This window comes from Loxodonta africana, chromosome 1 (assembly GCF_030014295.1).
Source record: "Loxodonta africana isolate mLoxAfr1 chromosome 1, mLoxAfr1.hap2, whole genome shotgun sequence".
Taxonomy (NCBI): domain Eukaryota; kingdom Metazoa; phylum Chordata; class Mammalia; order Proboscidea; family Elephantidae; genus Loxodonta; species Loxodonta africana.
This window is the reverse complement of record NC_087342.1, coordinates 80,892,197-80,912,609: the sequence shown is the minus strand read 5'-3', so window position 1 is coordinate 80,912,609 and position 20,413 is coordinate 80,892,197. Positions and strand designations below refer to the sequence as shown.

Genomic DNA, 20,413 nt, shown 5'->3' with positions numbered 1-20,413 from the left:
CATAAGTGTTCCAATCTCCCCACAGCCTCTTCAACACTTGTTATTTCCTGGTTTTTTATTCGTGCAGGTAATGCCAGGGTGCGATGGTATCTAATTGTGGTTTTGGTTTGCATTTCTCTAATGGCTAAATGATTACGGTCATTTCCTTATGTGTCTGTTCGCCCCTTGAATGTCTTCTTTAGTGAAGTGTCCATTACCTTTGCCCATTTTTTAATTGGATTATTTGTACTTTTGTTGTAGAGGTGTCAGATTTTCTTGTAGATTTTAGAGATTAGGCCTTCGTTCATTTGTAATAGTCAAAATTTTTTTTCCCAATCTGTAGGTTCTGTTTTTACTCTTTTGGTGAAGTCTTTTGATGAGCATAAATGTTAAATTTTTAGAAGGTCCCAGTTATCTAGCTTATCTTCTGGAGTTTGTGTGTTGTTGGTTGTGGTTTGTACCCTGTTAATGCCGTGTATTAGGGCCTCTCGTGTTGATCCTATTTTTTCTTCTACAAACTTCATACTTTTTTGCTTTATATTTATGTCTTGTACGTGGTATGAGGTATGGGTCCTGTCTCATTTTTTTTTGCATATGGATGTCCAGTTTTGCCAGTACCATTTGTTAAAAAGACTGTCTTTTCCCCATTTGATGGACTTTGGGCCCTTGTCAAAGATCAAGTGACCATAGGTGGATGGATTTACATCCGAGTTCTCAATTCTGTTCCATTGGTCAATGTATCTGTTGTGGTACAAGTACCATAGTTGTATAGTAGGTTCCGAAGTCAGGGAGTGCGAGTCCTCTTACTTTAGTCATCTTCAATACTGCTTTATTTATCTGGGGCTTCTTCTCTTTCCATATGAAGTTAATGATAAGTTTTTCCATCTCTTTAAAGAATGTTGTTGGTATTTCCTATAGGGTGGCTCTGAGTTGGAATCGACTCGATGGCACTGGGTACTGGGTTGGTATTTGGATAGCGATTGTGTTGTATTTGTAAACTGCTTTGGGTAGAATTGTCATTTTCACAATTTTTTCTGTCTCTCTATCCATGAACATGGTATGTTTTTCAATTTATGTAGATCTCTTTTGGATTCTTGCAATAGTGTTTCGTAGCTTTCTTTATATAGGTCTTTTACATCCTTGGTTAGATTTATTCCTAAGCATTTTATTTTTTTAGGGCTTTTCATCATTCTCTTTATTGGTGTATAGAAATCCAACTGATTTTTATATGTTTATCATGTATCCTGCTATTCTGCTGAATCTTTCTATTAGTTCCAGTAGTTCTCTCATGAAGTCTATTGGGTTTTCTTCATGTCACATCATATCATCTGCAAATAGAAAGAGTTTAACTTCTTCATTACCAATTTGGATGCCCTTTATTTCTTTTTCTTGCCTTACTGCTCTAGCTAGGACTTCTAGCACAATGTTAAATAAGAGTGGTGATAAAGGGCATCCTTGTCTTGTTCCTGTTCTCAAGGGGAATGTTTTCAGCTTCTCTCCATTAAGAATGATGCTGGTAATTGCTTTTGCATAGATGTCCTCTATTTTGAGTAGACTTTGCCATCTATACCTATTTTATTGAGAGTTTTCATCAAGAATTGGTGTTGGATTTTGTCAAATGCCTGTCCTGCATCCATTGAGATGATCATGTGGTTCTTTTCTTTCTTTTTATTTATGTGGTGGATTACGTCGATTGATTTTCTAATGTTGAAACATCCTTGCATAGCTGATATGAATGCTACCTGGTTGTGGTGTATTAGTTTTTTGATACGATGCTGAATTCTGTAGGCTAGAATTCTGTTGAGAATTTTTGCATCTATATTCATGAGAGATATTGGTCTGTGATTTTCTTTTTTTATGGTGTCTTTGTCTGGTTTTGGTATCAGGGTTTTGCTCTTCTCTGAATGCTTGGTAGAATTCTCCAGGGAAGCCGTCTGGGCCAGGGCTTTTTTTGGTTGAGAACTTTTTTTTTCTTTTCGATCTCTTGTTATGGGTCTATTCAGATTTTAAACTATTTTGTGTTAGTTTGGGTAGGTAGTATGTTTCTAGGAATTTGTCCATTTCCTATAGGTTTCCCAATTTGTTGGAGTAGTATTTCATAATACTCTGTTATGATACTTTTTATTTCAGTTGGATCTATTTTTTATTGTACTGTCACCTATTTCTTTTCTTATTCGGGTTATTTGTATCCTGTCCTGTTTTGTCAATTTGGCCAGTGGTTTGTCAACTTTGTTAGCCCTTTAAAAGGATAAACTTTTGTTGATACTTTCTAGTCTCTATTTCATTTATTTCTGCTCTGATCTTTATTATTTCCTTTCTTATGGTGGCTGTGGGCTTCTTTTGCTGTTCTCTTTTTATTTGTTTGAGTTGAGTAGGTAATGTTTTAATTTTGTCTCTTTTCCTTTTTTGATGTGTGCATCTATGGGTATAAATTGGCCTCGGAGGACTACGTTTGCTGTGTCCCAAATGTTTTGATATGATTCGTTTTCATTCTTGTTTGATTCTAGGAATTTTTTGATCCCATCTTTGACTTCTTCTATTACCCATTTGTTTTTAAGCTGGATGTTATTCGGTTTCCATGTAACTGATTTTTTTTCTCTTCCTCTTCCTGTTGTTAATTTCTACTTTGTTGACGTTGTGGTCAGAGAAAGTGCTTTGTATCATCTCAAAGTTTTGGATCTTGTTGAGGGTTGCTCTTTGGCTCAAGATGGGGTCTATTCTGGAGATTGTTCCATGTGGATTGGAAAAGAATGTGTACTTTACTGCTGTTGGGTGGGGTGTTCTGTATATGTCTATGAGGTCAAGTTGGCTGATTGTACTCTTTAGCTCTTCTGTATCTTTCTAGATGTTTTGTCCTTTACCAAGAGTAGTGTGTTGAAGTCTCCTACTATTATTTTGGAACTGTCAGTTTTCCTTTTCAGTGCTGTTAGAGTTTCTTTTATGTATTTTGGAGCTATGTCATGGGGTTCATAGATGTTTACTATGGTTAAGTCTTCTTTAGAGATCATCCCTTTAATCATTATATAGTGCTTTTCTTTGTGTCTTATGGCAGATTTTGTTTGAAAGTCTATTTTACCTAAGATTAGTCTTGCCACCCCTGTTCTTTCTTGGTGGTTATTTGCTTGATATATTTTTCTATTCTTTGATTTTTAATAAATTTATTTCTTTGTTTCTAAGGTGTATCTCTTGTAGACAGCATATTGGTGGATCTTGTTTTTTAATCCATTCTGTCACTCTGTGTCTCTTTATGGGTGCATTTAGGCCATTCACATTCAGTGTAATTATTTATAGGTGTGAGTTTCTTGCTGTCTTTTTATAGTACTTTTTTTTTTTTGTGGCGCTAACATTGTCTCTGTTCCTCTTACTCTCCTGTGCTGAGTTCCTTTTTTGTGTGTGTGTGAATTTCTTTTTCATTTCTTTTGTTTTTGTAGATTTTGTTTTTATTGAGACTTTATGCTTTTCTTCTTTATTTTGATGAGTAGGTTTATTAACTTTCTTTATGTTTACCTTGAAATTTACCCTTATCTTCCTAGGTTTGAACCAGAGTATTATTAATTGGTATTGCCTTGCCTTCCTCTCCATTAGAAAGTTCTATACCTATACCGTTTATTCCCTCTTTTGTTGTTCTGGCGTTGTTGTCATTTACAGATTAACCTATCTGGTTCCCTGTTGCAATTCTTTTGGTTTTGGATAGTCCTTGAGAGTTCATTTCCTAGGCTGGTATCTAGCTGGTACAATCTTGCATCCTAGATTCAGGCTGTGGTCTGATGTTGTTTTTTCTCAGACTGAAGGACTCCCTTTAATAATTCTTGTAAGTTTGGTTTGATTTTTACATAGTCCCTTAATTTCTGTTTATTTGGAAATGTCCTCATTTCACCCTCTATTTGAATGAAAGTTTTGCAGGATATATTATTCTTGGTTGGCAATTTTTTTTCTTTCAAGGTTTTATATATGTCATGCCATTGCCTTCTTGCCTGCATGGTTTCTGCCAAATAATTAGAGTTTAGTCTTATCGTTACTCTTCTGTATGTGACTTTTTGTTTTTCTCGAGCTGCTCTTAGGATATTTTCTTTGTCTTCGATTTTAGTGAGTGTGATTATGATATGCCTCAGTGTTTTTCTTTTGGGGCCTATCCTATATGGGGTTCATTGAGCTTCTCAAGTGGTCAGGTTTTTGTCACTCATGATATTAGGGAAGTATTCTGTTGGCAATTCTTCAATGATCCTCTCTGTGTTTTCCATGTTTTCTCCCTGTTCTGGAATTCTGTTTACTCACAAACTTTTGCTTTTGATTGTGTCCTATATAATTCTCAGGGTTTCTTCATTTTTCTTCACTCTTTTTCTGATTTTTCCTCAAACAAAGTTGTATCCAATTGCTTGTCTTCAATTTTGCTGATATTGTCTTCCATGGTTTCAAACCTACCCCTCAGCCCTTCTATGATGATGTCTATTTCTGAAGTCTTGCTGTATATCTTTTGGAATTTTATTATTTTTTTTTTTTTAGTTGTGAATTTATTTTGGCATTTTGTTTCTGTATTATTTTCCTGGATTCTTTCTTTTTTTGTCTGTATTTTCCATGCATTTGTCTGCCTTTCCCATAAATTTGCCTATTTTTCCCTCATTTTTGTCTACTTTTTGCTTTAAGTCTTGGATTTCTCTGAATATTAGAGTTTGAATCCCCTGTCAGTTAGTTCTAGTGCCTTTTCTTCTACTGGAAATTTACCAGGTGGTTTATTTTGAATGGCTACTGGACCCATCCTGTCCTGTTTTTTAAATATTTTGATATTGTCTACAGTCTTCAGAGCATTCAGTACTTATTTTCATCATTTCTTGACTGTAGATTTGTTTGTTTCATCCTGCTTTTTTCTTCTATTTTGTTATGTCTGAGCAGGTGGTTTGTGCATTCTTTGTTGTTTGCTCGTCTGTAGTCATGATACTTTTCACTTCCTTGCCCAATAGGCAGGGCCAGTCACTCAGCTACGGTGCAGAAGGGCAGGTCACTGAATGGGATGGGCTGGGATGGGTTGTTTGTGGCATGTACTAGGCCCAACAGGATAGGCCAGAAATCAGTACTGACAGGTTCCTGTACACGGTGCCTGTGCTGCTCAGGTGTGTGATGTTCAGCACACAGTGCAGGTGTGGTGTGTGGAGTTAATGGGTGTATGGGAAAAAGGAGATAGAAACGGTTGCCAAAAACAACAAATAAACAAAGGGAAAAAAAAAGAGTACTAAGGGAGCTTGCCATTGGCGTGGAGAGATGAGAAACTGAGAAATGGAAAAAAACCAAAAAAAACAAACCTGTTGCCGTCGAGTCGATTCCAACACATAGTGACCCTATAGGACAAAGTAGAACTGCCCCAAAGAGTTTCTAAGGAGCTTCTGGTGGATTCGAACTGCAGACCTTTTGGTTAGCAGCTTTATCTCTTAACTACTATGCCAACAGGGTTTCCTTGAATGGAGAAAAGCAAAAAGGAAAAAAGAAAAAAAAAATAACAAGATAAAAATTTGGAAAAGAAAAAGAAAAGCCTCCAGAAATCTCAACGGTGGAGCCGAGACAACCAGGGAAGTGGCTCCCATGCTGTGCAGCATAGCCTGCCTAGAGAGGGTATAAATGTCACACAGCACCAGGTATTCAGGAGACAGGAAAAGAACTAAGTACAGAGAGGTGAGAACTAAGAAATGCAGACAGACAGAAAGGGAAAAAGAGAGAGAAAATAAAAAGAAAGAAATGCCCCCAGGGAGCCTGCCTATGTGGCTGAGCAGATTGGTGGAGTGTCTCCTAAGCCGTGAAGTGAAGCCCAGCTAGCAGGGGGTCCCAAACTGCAAAAAGAAAAAGAAAACAAACAAGCAAAAAAAAGTACCAAGATACAACCAGAGTTGTGTTGCGGGCCAGGGGAGGGGTTCCTCAGTCAAACTGGGCTTCGCAGCCTTCCAAGATGAAGCAAAGATGGCACACCAAGCCAGGTGTTTGAGAGAAAGGAGGAGGAGGCGGTGGGAGTCACGGAAGAAACAGAAAGAAGCAACGCCAGCTGAGAGGGGGCGGCCAGTGTGGGCGGGGTGAATCCAAGTGGCCTGAGGCCAAAGCAATTGCCTCCCTGCCAAGAGACTGAGGCTAGTGGAAAGCAGATGAGACCGAAGTGGGGAGGGGAAGAAGGGTTACCAGGTACTGGTTCTCCTGCTGCTTTCCTGTACTCCCTGTATGCTGATGTATGATGTGGGTGGGGCAAATCCAAGCGGCCCCAACGCTGTACTTCCTGGCCAGCCGGGCCACTGCAGCCAGCCAGGAAGCTTGGAGATAGAGAAGCCAGGAGAGGATGGGCGGTGGGAAAGCGTGTATCACTGGTTACCCCCTGCTGTGTCTCCTGCTGGGAGCTCTGTAAAGCTGCTTTCCTGTGCTCCGTGTTCACCTATCTCTAACAGGTGTCCAAGATGGCAGATCCTTTCTTGCCTTAGCTGAGAGGGGATGTATGTAACTCCCTCCGCGTGTATCTACCCTGCTCTTTGTCCTCTGTCAGTTTCTTATTCTGTTCCCTGCTTGGCTGAGTTTTTTATCTTTTCATTTGGCACTTCAGGTTCCAGGAATGACTTTTGTCTCTGTTTTACCTAGTTTTTCCTGTCTTTGCTGGGAAGGGATGGCGTGGTGCTTCTGTCTATAGCGCCATGTTGGCTGGAAGTCCCTGATGTCATTCATTTGTAGATAAATAAGTGCGTCATACACTTTAAAAAATTTTTCTTTAAGTCCTATCTATTTACCTTCTGTTTTACTGTCATAATTGACCTATCTCTCCATCCGTCCTGAAGCTGCTGTTTCATTCATGCTTTATGAATTCCTCTTCTGGACCATTTGTAGGGCCCCTGAGTTACCTGGATGTCTAGGGTTGCCTTATCAATTCCTCTCCTGGGGCATTTGTAGGGCCCCTGAGTTATGTGGATGTCTAGGGTGGAAGAGAAAGATCCTTTTAATAAATACTGAGTGTATCTCTCTCAGAATTTCTTCTGGCCGTGGCTTTCCTCCATCAAATCTGGCCTTTAACATTCTGACTGAGCAAACAGCAAATACAGTGAAGAGTTTTAGGAAGGGAAAGAGTGCATTTTAATAGTTTTGTGCCTTACGTTAAAACATATCTAGAGGAAATCAAAAGAAGCGAAAATGGAGATTTGGCTCTTTGCCACCCATAATAGAAGACAGAGACTTTTAATAGCTCAAGGTTTTTAAAAAACCACAATGGCAATGTCTTGTGGCTTTTTATCACACATGCTTCCAATCCTATGCCTTCACTTTCAAGCCCTATACCCTAAAGAATCTGTATCCTATGCTAGTTCCTGAGTGCCTCCTGCCCAAAGCAGCTTCTGATGACCCTAACACTGAACAACACTACCTCAAACTTGTGGGATGGAGTAGCTCAGAAAATAACACTCATATCTAGATAAAGTTGGTTAATTGTTATCCACTGGGGGCGTAGCTCAGTGGTAGAACATATGCTTTGTATGTACGAGGCCTTGCGTTCCATCCCCCACATCTCCACCCTTTTTCTCTGATTTGGCACAATTTAAATACAATTCTGAAAGAATACAGATTTAGTTCTAATATTTTCCGTACGATTCCTGCACACATAGAAAGTAAAAGCTTAACCCGGTGGATTGCCTTGGAAGCTTCTCCATTCATAAGCTGTGAGTCACTACATTTTCTAAGGTGACTCTGACTATGGAAGGACCACATTCAGAAGGGGGTGAAAAGAAGAACCTGATCCCAATGAAATCACTTGAATCACCCCAAACAAAAGAGTGCACTTTAATGGGTGGTTCAGCTTGGCTCCCATTTTGCACTATTAAAGAGATAGACAGAAAAAGGTGTGGAAGAAGGGCCCACAGCCAAAGGACAGAGCTAAAGCAGAGAAGCCCATCATATGCCCACCGATTTCTCTACCGGTGCTCGATGTAAAATTGATAGGTGGACGGCTGTAGGTTCCAAGTCTTTTTAGGCGAATGAGTGGCTTGAACGCTGGACAAGGGAATGATGACTGTCAGGGAATTGGAAGCCTTCCTAACACAAAAGTAGGAGAAATAACTAGAATCAACACTTTCCCAATTGATATTCCATATTGTCATTTTTCCTGCATTTCCTCACTTATTCCATTTTCCCTGTGACTTTAAATCTTTAAATAAAACATTTACTGGAAACCTCAGTGAACAACAAAAGCAGGCAGACCCATGTGAAGATGCAGGGAAAAGCTTTTCTGTCAAAATGGAAAATAGGTCAAGGTAGTTTCCAATGTATGTTGTATTTGAGTCACATGAACCCCACTTATCACCTGTCCTTTCCCTTGCCTTTTTTTTTTACGTCAGCAATTGAGATGCTTCTGTTTGTTCTTACCTTTCTCTGCCTTCTCTCTCCTCACCCCACACATATCCTTTTGGCTGAATCTCCCTCAGGAATCTGGAGTGGTGTTAAATGACCATGTTATGACTTTAAATGTTCTAAAGACAAGAAACTGGAATTCAGTAGGCAAATATAAGAAATGTACTCACCAATACTCCTGTGATTTTAATTCAGCTAGATGTGTGTGAGGTGTGGGATGTTTTCTACAACATGAAGTTTGAAAACCTCCAGTGAAAGTCGTTTTATGATCAACCAGAATAACTGCTCTGTGAAAACCCTGAGTCATACAAGAAACTTTTAAGACATTAAGGCTAAACCCCTCCCATATTGAACTATTCTGGCTAGATGATAGCGTCGGTCCCTCAAATTTCCAAATTCAATTTTCAATGTTCATGTTGAATGTCTTTGTGTCTCTTGAGTGTTTCGGTTTTGGTTGTCCAACGTTCTCTAAATCACTTATCCGCCACCAGCTGCTCTGAATGGGATCAAAATAGATGGTCCTGGGGAGAGTTAGAGAAAAATGTGAACAAAATTCAAACTCACAAAAAAAGAAGACGATACTTAGGGGTCTCACTGAGATTGGAGAAACCCTGAGAGCATAACCCAGGACATCCTTTGACTTGGTACTGAATTCACTCCTGAGGTTCACCGTTCAGCCAAAGATTAGACAGGTCTATAAAACAAACAATACCATATGTAGCTTAAACATGATAAGAGACTGAGGGGGCAACCAGTCCAGAGGCAAGGACGAAAAGGCAGGAGGGTACAGGGAAAACATCCCACACCTCACACACATCTAAAAATGGGAAACCCAAGGTTGAGAAGGGGGGTGTTGACAGGTCGAGGGTTTGGCAACCAAATGTCATGAAACAATATATGTATCGATTGTTTCATGAGAAAGTAATTTGCTCTATAAACTTCCACCTAAAGCACAATTTAAAAAAAACAAACAAATCGCTCACCCAAACAGATTTGGGGTCCTCTCTCTCTAATCAGGTGAATGGGTGAGAAGAGAAAGAGAGAAAAGAGATGGTCAAAAAATAGACAACCTAAACTCGTTGCCTTGGAGTCGATTCCGATTCATAGTGGTCCTACAGGACAGAGTACAATTGCGCTATAGGATTTCCAAGGAGCGGCAGGTGGATTGAACTGCCGACCCTTTGGTTAGCAGCTGAGCGCTTAACCACCGCTGCCACAAAAACCAAGAACCCGTTGCTATGGAGTGGATTCCTACTCATAGTGACCTTATAGGACAGAGTAGAACTGCCTCATAGGGTTTCCAAGGAGTGCGTGGTGGATTCGAACTGCCGACCTTCTGGTTAGCAGCCGTAGCTCTTAACAACTACACCGCCAGGGTTTCCAACTGTGTCACCACGGGCAAGAAAATCAGCTGAAAGCTTTTCTCTGGTCTGACTGAGCAGATATGACTGCTAAAATAGCTAAAATACGGCAGCTAAAATAGCTGATAGCCCATGATACGCTAACTAAAACCCAAAATTAATGGGCTAGTTGTGGTGGCAGCTGTCTTGCTTTAGGGTAGAGGCTGGTTCCTTTTCTTTCCCTTCTTTCTCTTCCTTCTTGTCTTCCTTCTGTCGACGCCCTGCCTAGGGAGATACTAAGCCCTAAAAAGTAGAAATGGAAGAATACTAATAGCAAGCAGTTGGACCATCGGCTTCCTTTTCCTATGAGCAGAGAAAATACGAAAAAAGAAATGAGAGAATGAGGGTTGGGAAAAGATGAAATGGAGGTGCCAGGGATTGAACCAGGGACCTCGTACATGCGAAGCACACGCTCTACCACTGAGCTACACCCCCGATTGCTGGTCTTTTTATAAAAGCATACTGACATTTTTCCTGTGGGCTCCACCTCCGCACCCCCTTCCCCCGAAAACCTAAAAGTTGGTTGGAGAAAGACCACTGGGTTAAATTCCACTATTTCTGAAATCACTGAAGTGGATACCCTCTAGCGGCTTCAAGAGGGGAAGGATGACTGGACTGTAGTCCGAATAACCGTTTCTGGTTCTATGGTCCTCCCACTCCGGTACCGACTCACCAGCAGACTGTCTAGATGAAACTTACTTGTCTCCACCAGGAAAAAGAAAAAAAAATTTTTTCAAGTCCCAAGAAAACCACACCTTTCCAACATATATGGCAACGATAATGAGTCTGAATGGAGGGCTCTGTTAGGCCACAGGCAGCCGCCGCCTTTATTCAAACTGGGTAATTGAACTTGGCATCATGTTGGGTCAGAGCCCCCACCCCCAGCATCTGTTTTCCAACTGCCTCTCATTGCTCTTGCCACGTCACACCTTCTGAGCTTTTCCTTAGTTCTGGTTTCACACCTTTGTCTCTATCTCTCACTTGAGAATCATGTCCACAAAGAATTTCGGGATGAGGGAAACTTCAGAACTCAATCAACTTTAAATGCACTGACTTTTTTCAAGTCTGGAGGAATATACGGGTCAAAAGCAGAGTCAGGATGGTGGAGCAAAGACCAAGCAAAGCTGTCAAACTCCCTTCCCTCTGAGAACCCACTGACATAATGGTAAGGCTTGCTGAAGATAAAGATGTTTGAAAGAATAAAGTCAAAGAGCCCTGGAAACCATCAAAAGATGTCATCAGTGAATTGGAAAATATGAGGTCCTGGATAATACAAAACAGATAGAGTTGGATTGGTGGGCAAAGGGTCAAAGTAAGGGCTGTTCTCTCACTTGCATGCTTTCATCTTAGTGTATGGCCAGTGATCTCCTCAGTGAGCCAAAGCATCTATATTCAAGATACTCTGTATGTCATTGAGGAGAATATTCCAGTAAGGTCTTTATTTAAAGACTTAAAATACTGAAATACTGGTGTTAAAAATTAAACATCTCCCCAGAAACCTGGACAATGCTCCAAGATTTCTGGGCATTTCATCATTAAATAGCCCTCCTGTAAGCCAACCCCATTAATCCCTCCAGAATGACCCTTCTTGTTTTCCCAAGGACCTTGCTCACTTTGAAGTGACAGATGGTAGATGCATAACCTAAAACTTTCTTTTTTCCCGAGGCCTCTGTCTCTAGGATGTTGCGTATTCCATGTGACTTATTCTCCTGCACTCCTGTACCAACTGTACATTCTTTCTTTTATTACAAAATTGAAAACGGCATATGAGCAAAAAAATGGCTTTGTGATAGTCCCATCAGTTCCTCTAGAACTGACTGTCCATTTGCAAATCTCTCTCTCTTTCTCTCTCACTCAATAAATAGTTGAGCTTTTTAGTTGTTAGTCTTACTGTTTTTAACACTGGTGAAGGCAAATAATATTGAATGAGATTACATATTTTAAAACACATGAGTCTTGTAAAAAGAGAAGTTAAACCATGCTTTGAAAGTATAACTAAAAAGTCATAGCCCTAAATAACTGAAATAGCCTAGTTCAGAGGGTGTTAGGCTGAAGATGTAAAGGTCCCTGGTTCAATTCTGGATCTCAGCAGGTAGTTTACCTTTGCCTATTTATTATCATCTGTTTTTTAATTTAACAGTTGCATCCCAAGACTTTAGGATTGTAACAGAACTAAGTGTAGATAAAGTTTAGCAAACCACTCTATAGAAGGGGGTGTAGCTCAGTGGTAGAGCACATGCTTTGCATGTATGATGTCCCGGGTTCGATCCCCGGCACCTCCAGGATCTTTTCTGCTCCAACACTGTATAAACCTATCTATCCTTTAAGGAATGGAGTCTTGCGGTAGTACCTATAAAACCCACTGTGGTCGAAGGGATACCCACTCATATCGACCCTATAGGACACAGTAGAACTGCCCCATAGAGTTTCCAATAAGCATCTGGCGGGTTTGAACGGCAGCCTTTTGGTTAGGAGCCGTAGCTCTTAACCAGTACACCACCAGGATTTCCTGGGGTTAGTACAGTAGTAAAGAACTGGACTGCTAACCAAAAGGCTACTGGCAGGTTGTTGGAAACAATGTGGGGCTGTTCTACCATGTCCTACTGTGTCACCATATGTCAGAATACACCTGATGGCAATTTTTTTTTTTTTTTTTTTTTTTTTTTACTTGAATACAGATACACTTCTCCTAATATTTTCCATACTATTCGGCACACATAAAACCAAACCTATTGCCATCAAGTCAATTCCAACTTATGGCGACCCTATAGGACAAAGCAGAAATGTTCCGTAGAGTTTCCAAGGAGCACCTGGTGAATTCGAACTGCCAACCTTTTGGTTAACAGCCTTAGCTCTTAACCACTATGCCACCAGGATTTCCTCCTGCACACATACCCGTTGCCGTCGAGTCCATTCTGAATCATTGCGTCCCTATAAGACAGAGTAGAATTGCCCCATAGAGTTTCCAGAAGAGTGCCTGGTGGATGCGAACTGCCGACCTCTTGGTTAGCAGCCATAGCACTTAACCACTACACCACCACGGTTACCCCTGCATACATAGAAAGTAAAAACATAACCCACTGGATTGCCTTGGATGCTCGGCCATTCACATGATGCGAGCCTGCGCATTTTCTTAGGTGAAGTGACAGCAGAAGGAAGACGTTTAGAAAAGGCAGAAAAGAAGAATCGAATCCCAACAGAATCACTGGAAACACCCGAAACAAAAGCATGCACATTAACGGGAGATTCAACTTGGCTCCAATTTTGCACGATTAAAGAGACAGAGAGACAAAAAAAGGCGTGGGGGAAGGGCCCTGAGGACAGTTTGCTTTAGTGCCTTGTGTTTTCTGGGCCCAAGGATCTAGCGAAAGCAGTGGAACCCATCATAGGCCCATCAATTTCTCTACCTGTGCTGGATCTAAAAAATGTGAGATGTACGGCTGTAGGTCCTTAGTCTTTTTAGGTGAGCGAGTGACTTAGAGGCTGGACAAGAGAATGAAGACTGTCAGAGAATTAGAGGACTTCTCAACACGAAAGTAGAAGGAATAACTAGAATCAATACATTGTCAATTGATATTCCTTAATGTCAACTTTTCTGTATTTCCTCATTCATTTCATTTTTCCCTTTGTTTTAAATATTTAAATAAATCATTCACTGAAAATGTCAGCCAACTTCAAAAGGAGGCAGACCCACATGAAGAAGAAGGGAAACGTTTTACTGTCACAATGGAAAAGAGATACAAATAGTTTCCGGACTTACCTCGTATTCGAGTTAAACGAACGGTAGTTACTGTCTTTTTTTTGTGTGTGTGTATGTATATTTTATCCTTAGTAATATGTGCTACATACAATGTTGCCTCGCATAACTTGCTGTTGTTATCATTCTCATGCCAACACCCAAAGACAAATAAAGGATACTGATAATAAAAGGCAATAATAATGAAAACTTTAAAAAAAAAGGTATTTCACTTACATCAGAACTGACAACGGAGGCTTAAGTAGGGGATTCCTACAAATAAAAGGTGAATAGATCACAAGTATGCAGAATACTTCCGTTGTAAAGAACAGCCACTTTCTTTGTTCCTTCACGGTCAATCTGATCACATCTGCTAAGACCAGGAAACTTCCGGCAATGTCTGGTCCATTGATGACACCTTCTGAAGATTTCTAATGCTTAGTGGTTTGAAAACTGTCTCTAACTCTGTTTGTATTTCCTATTGAATCAAAGCATCTTTGGGAAGACACAGAACTGGTGGTTTTTTTTCACAGCCCTCCAACCTGACTTGCTATCAAGCTGGGATGCCCTTATTTCTCGATTTTCTTCTTCAACACAAATATCCATAGCAGACACTCAGGAGAGAGACTGTCTGGCTTCTAACTGTAACTGCCTACATGTTGGCTGTGTTTCTGGGGTCAAATATTTACGTTTTAGGATGTCTTTTATGGACAGAGGCAATGCAGTCATTCCTAGTATTTGCTCTTTTTTTCCTGTTATCAATATGTTCTCTCTAAGCCCTTTAAGCAAATAGTAGCATGTTTGCCATAGTCAACACCGTGCAGGGGAACAAGAAGTGGGAAAAATTAGGGTGCTATAAGGAGAATTCCAAATTCAAGGTCCAAACCCTAGATCCAGTGAGTCATGTGATCTGTGGCTCAAGCCCTTCAAGGGATACAGGTGCTAAAACTTGAGAAGCATTACTCTGTGCATTTGAGAAGGAAAAGCTAAGGTGCAGGTGTGTGCTGAGGAGTAAGAGTGGCTCCTGGGGTTTGCTGTCCATTCTCAAGCGATTGCTGTATTTGCCTTACATGGAGAGTTTCTCACCTTTTCAAGGCCCCCAATAGTTTAGATGACTTTGGGGGTCAGGCTAAAGATCCATAGATTTTTCTGTGAATGAATTCACAATGGAAGCAAAGTGATGCTTTGTAGTTAGAATACCTGGTGTTCAGTCAAGATATTTGGGTGAATGTTATGGATTGAATTGTGTCCAACCAAGATATATGTAGTAAATCCTAACCTCTATGCCTGTGCTTCCAATCACATTTGGAAATGTGTTGTCTTTGTTATGCTCATGAGGCAGGATTAGAGTTGGGTGTTTTAAGTAAAGCATTTACAAGACATAAAAGTTGCAGTTAAGCAAACGAAGATGGGGAAGATAGATGCCATGTCACATGGAGACCTCCAAGGAACCAGGAAACAGAAGCTGAAGAGACAAGGACCTTCCCCCAGAGCTGACAGAAATAGGAAGCCATCCTCTAGAGCCAATGTCCTGAATTCAGATTTCTAGCCTTCTAAACAGTGAGAAAATAAATTTCTGCTTGTTTAAGTGGTCCACTTGTGGTACTTCTGTTACAGCAGCAGTACTAAGACAGCATAGAAGGCTCTCAATTCAAAACCCAAGCCTAAAGGACTGCAAGTTTCAAAACGGAGACTGCAATCATTATCCTTGTCTTCACAGAGTTTGAACTCTGGGCCTTGCTGCCTCTCCAGACCCTACCTAGTGATTTGGCCAACTGTCGCATCTAGGAACCAAGTTGTTAAACCTATAACATGAGGGAACTGTGATTTAAAATCTTCTTGGCATTAGGCAGGCTTGTGCTCTGAGAGAGGCTGCTTTGTGGCTAACAGACAGTTCTTCTTCCTCCCTGGAGGAAATCCCCCCACCCACCTACTCTCTACTCTGCTCTCCTATGTACATTCTTTTTCCCTAAGCCACTGCTTTATTTCCATTTGCCTCTTGTAAGGGGTTTTTGTTCTATGGCAACCTTGGCTTTCACTGTTCTCACTCTTCCAAGAACCAGATATAAGCAGTATAGAAGTCTGCTGCAAAAGTATGGGTGAACTTTGTTCTAGGGTAAAAACACCACAAAGTTTAGTAAAGCAAAAAGAAAATTTTGTTTGGCGTATATTCAAAAAGACAAAAGTAGGAAACGGACAAGCAGGCAGCCAGAGCCATGTCTTTCTTAGGACAAGGAAAATTACAGAATAGACAAAATTATAAAAACGAACAAGCATGTTGCCACAGCCATGTCTGCCCAAGTTCAAGGAATGTTACAGAATGACCAGTACATATTAACATTAGAAAATGGGCAAAACCACCGAAATCTTCACTTTTTCACAGATTGGCTAGAAACTGCCAAATTGCTGTGATTCTGCATTTTGGATGGTCTTTCTTAATTATCATTGGTACAGGTTTCAGTATTGACAGTCAGGAGGATCTTCATTGTTCCAAGAAGTCTTACTATTCAGTAAATGCTAATAGAAAAAGATAAGAGTGGAAAGTATGTGGGTCTTTTGTTCTCTGTTTTATTAGTTTGTGTGAAAGTTTCCCTAGAAGATGTTTTCCAAGATTGTCCTAGCATTGTCTTTATACCTAAGGGCCCAGTTGATGTGTCCTTTTGAATCCAGCTCCAGCTGGGTCACATTTTAGGACAGGGAATAATGGTTCCAATATCCTAAATCAGGTTCTCCAGAAAAAAAAAAAAAAAAAAACATGAATTTTACCAGTTTAGGATTATGTGAAATAAAGCACAGACATCATTGCCTTTCTAAGAACATGAACACACTGCCTTCAGGCTCAGAGCCTGGTGCTTTACCAAGTAAGCCATTCAGGCTTCTAATAAGGATGTTTCTGAAAACCATATCAAGTTTAAAATATTCAGTTCCCTATTTCTATTTTTCTGAGTTTTTTTTTTTTTTAATATCATGATCGGGGGTATTAAATTTTGTCAAATGCTTTTTCTGCTTCAGATTGATATGATCGTGTGATTTTTTTTCTTTGCCTGTTTATATGTTGTATTGATTGATTTTAATATATCAGACCATCCTTGCATCCCTAGAAGAAACCGCAATACATCTTTGATGTATAAATCTTTTTATGTGTTACTGAATCCTATTTGCTACTATTTTATTAAGAATTTTTGTGACTAGTTTTATTTTTGGGGTTGTCTTTGTCTGGTTTTGGTATCACGGTAATACTAGCTTCCTAAAATTAATTATGAAGTATTCCCTCCCCTCCTCTTCTATTTTCTGGAAAAGATTGTGCAGACTTTGTGCTAATTCTTTAAATATTTGTTGGAATATTCCAATTAATCTTTCTGGACCTGGAGATTCTTTTTTGGATGGGAGGAGTTTTAAAATTACTAAATCAATTTCCTTAATAACTATAGTGCTATTCAAAATACATATTCATGTCGGATGAGTAGTGATAGTTTGTGTTTTCTGAGAAATTGGTCCATTTAAACTAAGATGTCAAATTTATGTGTGTAGCATTCTTCATAGTGTTTCCTTATTACTCTTTTGTTATCTGCAGAGTATACAGTGATAGCCCCTGTTTTATTCCTGATATTGATACTTTGTGTTTTCTTCATTTTTTTTTTGTCAGTCTTGCTAGAAGTTTCTCAATTTCATTGATCGTTTCAAAGAACTTATTGTTTCATCGATTTTCTCTAGTTTGTTTGCTTTTTATTTCTGCTCTTATTTTGACAATTTCCTTCCTTCTGCCTTATTTGGGTTTATTTTGTTCTTTTTTTTTTTTAGTTTCTTCAAGTGAGGGCTTAGATAATTGATTTGAGAGTTTTCTCTTTTCTACTGTATGCATTTAGTGCTATAAAACTCTGAGTACTGCTTTAATGTGTCCCACAAATTTTAACATGTTGTATTTTCATTTTTATGTCCTTGAGATTCCTCTTCATCCCATAGATTATATAGAAGTGTGTTGCTTTGTTGGAAGATTTGTTTTATCTTTCTGTGACTAATTTTTAGTTTGATTCCATTGCGGTCAGAGAACCCACTCTGTATGATTCAATTCTAAGTTTGTTGAGGTTTGTTTGATGGCCCAGACTATATGCTCTGTCTTAGTACGTGTTCCATGGGAATTTGAAACTGTGTATTCTACTCTTGTTTGGCAAACAGTTAAATGTTGATTGGAACTGTTGGTTGATGGAGTTTTTTAGTCCCTCTATATCTTTGCTGATTTTTTTTTTTGTCCAGTTGTTCTACTGAGTATTAAGAGATAGGTGTTGAAATATTGAATTATAATTGAGGATTTGTCTACTTCTCCTTTCAGTTCAATTTTTCTTCACATATTTTGCAGCTATATTGTTTGGTGCATACATATTTAACACTGCTGTTCAGGTTGCCCCCAAGTTATGTCGTATTCATGTTACAACAAACCACACTTATGAGTTGTTTTTTTCACATCTTATGGTTAGTAATATGCAATACATTTAATGTTGCAGTGCATAATTTGCTGATGTCATCATATCTATAAGTGTATATGTAATGTTTCAAACTCCTAAAGACAAATAAAGATTGGATTTATAAAGATATTGATAATAAAAGGCAATAATAATGAAACAAAAAATAAATAAATGAGGTATTTGACTTACATCAGAACTGACTTACTGTGGAGTCATTGAAACAGAATCCCTGTACCTTTCTGGTAGATTGACCCTTTTATCATTATATTATGTTCCTCTCGGTCTCTGTTAATTTTTTTTGTTCTGAAGTTTACATTCTTTGATATAAATATAGCCACTCCTGTTTCTTTTTAATCAATATTTGCATGATATATCTTTTTCAAATTTCTCTGTAATTACTGACTGTATTGTTATATATTTGAAATGAGTTCCTTGTAGACAACATGTACAGGCAGTCCAGGGTAATAACTATCAGACTTACAAACAGTATGTTTTCCCCTTAAATGTTAGGTAAATTTGCCCTCACCATGAAATGATTGCACCAATCCCTACTCAAAACCTATCACAATCATCTTCAATTCCTGCATGCACAGATTTTAAATTATTGAAAAGGCTTCCAGACTTCTTTTGCACTAAAGGAAGGCTAAATAAGAACCATATGCACCTGTTTCGACTTAGCTCCAAATTTGACTTAAAGACGCAGTTAGGAATAGATGTTTCATAACCCAGGTACTGCCCATAGTCATGTTTTCTAATCCACTTTGCCAATTTCTGTGTTTTAATCTGCATATATAGACCATTTACATTCAATGTAATTATTGATTATTCCAGAGCTTAAGTCTGGCATATTATTTTTTGTTTTCTGTTTGTACTTTCTCTCTTTTTTTTTTTTTTGCTGTCTTTTTATGAATTACTTGAACCTTTTTTTAATACTATTTTAATTTACAGAATTTTTGAGTGTATCTCTTTGCATAGATTTTTTTTAGTGATATATATATATATATATATCACAGCATACTGGTGCCATCATATTACCAGTTCAAGTTATGTGTAGCAGCCTGTCTTAGGCTGGGTTCTTTAGAGGAACAAGACCAGTAAAGCATACAAATATATATAGGGAGAGAGTTATATCAAGGAAATGGCTCTCATGGTTGTAGAAGCTGGAAAGTCTCAAGTCCTTGGGTCAGGCTGCAGGCTTCTGATTCACGTAGCCATGAACTGACAAACCCAAGATTGCCATGTCAGAGAGTAGGGCTCTTGCTCACAGGCTTTGAAGACTGACAGATCTCAAGATCAGCAGGCAAGATGGCAGGTAAGCTGCTAGCTCAAGTCCAAAGAGCCAGAAGTCAGAGGAACAGGAGCCAGCTGCAGGATCCAGAGCAAACAAAATTTTAGAGCCTTTTCAGAGAGTCCACCTATATTGGATGCAGGTCACACCCCCAGGAAACTCCCTTTCAACTGATTGGCTACTCAGAGCAGATCCCATCATGGAGATAATCATATTACATCCAGTCACATCATGGAAGTGATCACATCATCATACTACTGCCAAACTACATCATAGCTGCCAAACCACTGAGAATCACGGGCCAGCCAAATTGGCATACAACCTTAATGATCACACGACCTTACCTCCCTTTTTTTCTATTACCTTCCCTCATTTATAATATAATTGTTTTAATTACTTTATCTACATACATTTAGAATCACATTCAAAAAGAAAAAAAAAAAACCCAAACCCATTGCTATCAAGTCAATTCTGACTCACAGGCACCATCTAGGACAGAATAGAACTGCCTTATAGGGTTCCCAAGGAGCATCTGGTGGACTCAAACTGCTGATCTTTTGGTTAGCAGGTATAGCTTTTACCCACTATGCCACCGGGGTTTCCAGAGTCACATTAGATAGTATTTTACTTTTTGCCTCAACCATCAAACATAATTCAGGAAACTCAAGAGGAAAAGAAAAACTTACTGTACATGCTCATAGTTTTGCTTACTGTGCCCTTTCTTTTTTTTCTTTTTTAAATGATTCAAGATTCCTTCTTTTAATATTTCCTTTATTTCTGGGGAACTTACTTTAGCCATTCCTTCATGGTAGTTCTGCTGGTGGCAAATTCTCTTAGCTTTCCTTTGTTTAAGAATGTCTTGATTCCTCCTTTGTTCCAAAAAAAATTTTTTTTCCTGGATTCATAATACTCTTCTTTCAGCACTTGAGAAATCTGCCTCTTAATTATTTCCTCCACGGATTCTAATGAGATATTCACTGTCACTCAAGTTGCCCTTTCCCATATAGGTAAGGTGCCATTTCTCTCACTGCTTTCAAGATCTTTTTTGTTTTGCTTTACCTTTAGAATTCGTAAGTTTTGATTGACATTGCCCCCATCCCATTCAGCTGGCAGACAGGCCTTTCCTCTGAAAACCACACACACAAAAAAAAGTCCAAACCTCTAGGTCAGCAGTCTATAGAGTTTCAGA

At 39.2% G+C, this 20,413-nt stretch overlaps 2 non-coding genes across 2 annotated transcripts; one reads left to right on the top strand and one right to left on the bottom strand.

Annotated features, from left to right (window-relative positions):
• Positions 1-10,100: 10,100 nt before the first annotated feature.
• Positions 10,101-10,172, bottom strand: TRNAA-CGC (transfer RNA alanine (anticodon CGC)). Its single transcript has one exon. It is a non-coding gene; the product is annotated as a tRNA-Ala (tRNA).
• A 1,775-nt stretch (positions 10,173-11,947) lies between these two features.
• Positions 11,948-12,019, top strand: TRNAA-UGC (transfer RNA alanine (anticodon UGC)). Its single transcript has one exon. It is a non-coding gene; the product is annotated as a tRNA-Ala (tRNA).
• The last annotated feature ends 8,394 nt before the right edge of the window (positions 12,020-20,413 follow it).